The sequence below is a fragment of the Atractosteus spatula genome, chromosome 22, assembly GCF_055471065.1.
Source record: "Atractosteus spatula isolate fAtrSpa1 chromosome 22, fAtrSpa1.hap1, whole genome shotgun sequence".
Classification (NCBI taxonomy): Eukaryota; Metazoa; Chordata; class Actinopteri; order Semionotiformes; family Lepisosteidae; genus Atractosteus; species Atractosteus spatula.
Genome location: NC_142727.1, coordinates 5,210,783 through 5,215,027, shown reverse-complemented (window position 1 = coordinate 5,215,027; position 4,245 = coordinate 5,210,783).

The following is a 4,245-nucleotide window of genomic DNA, read 5'->3' as shown; positions in this document are numbered from 1 at the left end:
ATCCGGGATAAGTGTGGGTTAGTAACCTAGGGAGCACAAAAATGGAGACAAACCAGTAGATGAGGTGGACAGAGAATTGTGTGCTTATTCTGCCCAAGATAAAAGACGCACCCAATCAGTCTGTGTGGATGAGACATGCGCATGTAGGTAGGTTTGAAGTTCCTGGTTAATCTGTTTCGTTTGTCCATTGGACAGCCAGATGTTAAAGAAACTGAGGTCCTTAGGGATTTACAAAAGGCTTTCCAGAATTTAGAAATTAATTGTGGTCCATGATCAGAGACTTTAGGAATACCATGAAGTTTAAAGATGTGTTGGACAAACTAGATGGCCATCTCGGGAGCAGAGGGTAATGCAGGTAATGGTACACAATGAGCAGCTTTGGAAAATCTATCAACAAAAACAAGTATAGTGGTACAGTATGGCCTTGACTATTTGGTAGGTCTGTAATAAAGTCAGCTGATACAGTATTTGAGAACAGAGACGTTCATGTATAGGTAGGAGTTGAAGAAGGCATGCCGGTTTCATCCGGAGTGACATGATCCTGCCACAGATGGAGCATGCTCGGACGTATTCGGAGACATCTTCTTTCACGGTGGGCCACCAAAAATATCTTGCCAGGAGTTCAAAGGTGTGATGAGTACCTGGGTGACCGGTGAAGCGTGAGTCATGCCCTCACTGGAAAACAGAGGATCTAACAGAATTATCCATGAACAAACGGTCTGGAGGACACTGGAGAGGAATGGTCTTACCTACCAGAGCCCATCTTACCACTTCTTCTATACAGATGCAGCCATTCAAAATGCGTGAGGTATTTCGCGGCATACCCCGGTGGGCGTGTCACAGTATCACGCGGTATGACGCAGTTAACGTGGTGTCACGTGGTTAACTATCCGGCGTCGCCTTGTAAAACCGCCAGGGGGAGCTTAACCTCTCATGTACAGCATTTGAGCCTTTAATTTTGAACTGTGTATTACAGCATGTTAATCATCAGTCATTAAAATGTTGGTATATTTTATGAAAGCAAGATTGCTCAGTTGGACAAAAGTACACAGCCTACCTTTATCATAAATATTTATGCATCAAAGCCTTTACTGAAGATATTACTAATAGTATTAATAATGGATGACTTTAGACAAGCTGTATACTCAAAGTATAATTTCTTTAGCACATTTGTACAAGCACTTGGAATCTGTCCAAGCCATACTTTGTCAGGCATTTTGTTTTACTTCAACGGGCATAAAAACTTCCTTGCTTTTAACAGGGCGTTTCATAATTTCTAACTACGAAAATGATTTAAAATGCGACACTTATCATTCAACTAGAGCTTAAAATATCACAAGGATCCTCAAGAGCACAGCAAAGAGTGTATTAAAAGACACTTGTATTTATCAACGCTTTCTTTTCCGTATACCAGATTTTATGGAACCACTTCAGAGGGGTGTCAGCCAGTCAGATTCCAGGATTCGGCACTTTAAAGGAAAAATACACACCGGTATTCCATTTCTCCCTAACGATTTTAAGCATCGAAGTATTTAACTAGCATGTGAAATAGCGTGTGAAAAAGTGGTAGTTTTAAGCTTTTCTGCTAATATAATATGGAATCGATATTGATTTAAATCGTGTTCTGATTTAAATCGCAAACGCGTGTTTAATTATATGTGTTTTTTAATCATAATCAGGCTAATGCAACATAAATTGATACAGTATCTTTGTCTTCTAAGCATCTTAATAAACTTTCAGCATAGCTTTCTACCCGTCAAGATTTATATTTCTTGGGATTTTGGGATCAAACGTGGAAGGATTAGATTATAATCGTTTTTATTTGTCAAATACGTGATTGTATTTCTGAATGTTATGTGACACCTACAGTAGTTCACTGCTTTAAATACATCGAATTAAGAAAGTTATGTGTAGCACTTTAGATCTTTTTTCTGAACCAGGGAAAATCTGATCATGTTTCTCTATAACAATAATAAAAAAAACTTTATTTTACATATCGCCTTTAAAAGTGGCATCTCAAAGCAATACAGTAGATCGAAAAACAGTTAAAAGGGACCAGATTAAATACCAGACAATCGCAAACGCATTTTCAATAAAATTATTTTATTCATTCAGCAGTTTGTGAGAGGAACATCCAGCAGGGAGAGACACACACACCGGTTTTCATTGACAAAATTGTTTTTTTTCAATTCCTTTTGTCTAACAGGAATGTTTTGTTTGTGGACAAACTGTTAGACAAGAGGAAAAGACCGCCTCCTCCTACGAAGCATTAATCGCGTATCTAAGGAAAATTGCAGTATACCTTTGTTCATGCACATCATTATACAGTACAGTATCTCAATTTGTATTTCGATAAAAAAAATCGTTTGCCCAGCCACTACTGTTGTTATTGTTTTTATCCTGTAAAGCGTTTTCTTTTTCTGCGTTTTCCATTTCCTTTTTCTGATCACTCGCTTTCTGGATACACATCTCACCTGTCCTGTTCTTTGTTTTCCTGGTTTGCTGATTATGCCTGCTGCGGTCCACTCCTACCCTCACACCTAAAGAATACTATTTTAAATTTCTTGGCGCAGTTCATTAACCCTTGTATGTGCTGTCCGCGCCCAAAATGCAATTAAAAAAAAGTAAAAAACCGCGCTCAAAATGCAATTTAGAGCTTAATAAGATACACTCCACAGGCAAAATTAAAGACAAAATTAAAGACGATTAAAATCTGTAATCTTTCCACTTGTACTGTGAGTCATTGGACAGTTTCTGCTTTGTGTAAGGATGGTGAGAAAGCTGTGTTCAATGTATTTAAGGGACTCAGAAGTAAAAGAAGATGCTTCATATTGCGTGACTAATTTTAAAAACCAAGTTATAAATGCAGACGCTCCCTCGGTGCCGCGCCGGGTGTAAATATCAAAGTATACATTCCCAACAAGAATTGTACCCATCTGTCAAACAAATAAAACACCTTGAATTGAATTGAGGGAGAGATGGGGGTAGTGGGACAGAGATACTGTAGACAGACTCAAGGCAAATAAGATACTTATGGGTACGCAGGCATTCACGACAGCAACATACGAAACGTTTGCACGTACTGTATAGTTAAGTTATTACTTGGTTTTCAAAGTGCAACGAAATACAATATTGTTGTTGCTGCTGTTCTGGTTGTTTTTATCCCGTAAAGCGTTTTGAGAAGCCACCTTTAAAGGCGATATATACTGTAAAACCACTGATTCTTATGGAATGTGCTCCGCAGGAGATTCAAATTTTTATTTATTTATTTTTTAATCGCGTATCTTAGGAAATCTCAGTATAACTTTGTTCATGAACAGTGGCATGTTACATTATCATTCGTTTTTTTAACAAGGCTCGCCAGCTAATGTGAATCGAAACCTGTCTTGCTAGCTTTTAAAGTCGTGCATGTGTAAACTGTACTAGAGGGCATGCAAGTTACTCTGCCCCTTTCAGCGGCAGGGAGTCCCTCTGCTGCAACACACAGCAGACAGAACGGGAGACTATTGCCTTTCATATCTGACACCAGTGAAGTAAAAGGGGTGTCTAAAGGGGTGATTTTAGACCACATTTTAGTTACTTTATTTTGTTTACTTTTAACATTTCTGTAATTTACAGTAGATGTCACAATAGAAGCCCGAAGCCTATTATACTCAGTCTAGCCTTGGATCCTCTGAGTCCCTTGACTCAGTTATTGCATATTAATTTCTTGAGATACGCGATTCCATATTATATTCCCTTTTAATCAAATTCTAAAAGTATGCTTGTTGACTCCGGTATCGCGTTACTTAAAGACTTCGATGCTTAAAATGTTTAGGGAGAAATGGAATACTGGTGTGTATGTTTTCTTTAAAGTACCGAGACCAGCCATATACTGAACGTTTAAGTTCCAAAATTAATATCGTTTATGGACTTCACACGCGTTGCAGTATGCTCCTATTCTTTTTATGCTCAGGCACTAAAATCTCCCTTCTGCTTTGTGTAAGGATGGTATCAAGAGCAATCTTAAGTGGTGAGAAAGCTGTGTTCAATGTATTTAAGGGACTCAAAAGTAAAAGAAGATGCTTCATATTGCTTGACTAATTTTAAAAACCAAGTTATAAATGCAGACGCTCCCTCGGTGCGCTGCTCTGGTGCGCCGGCTGTTACACAGTGCCTGTCTGCCGTAAGCGTTACAATATACATACCCAACACTGCTTGTACCCATCTGTCATGCAAATAAAACACCTTGAATTGAATTGAATT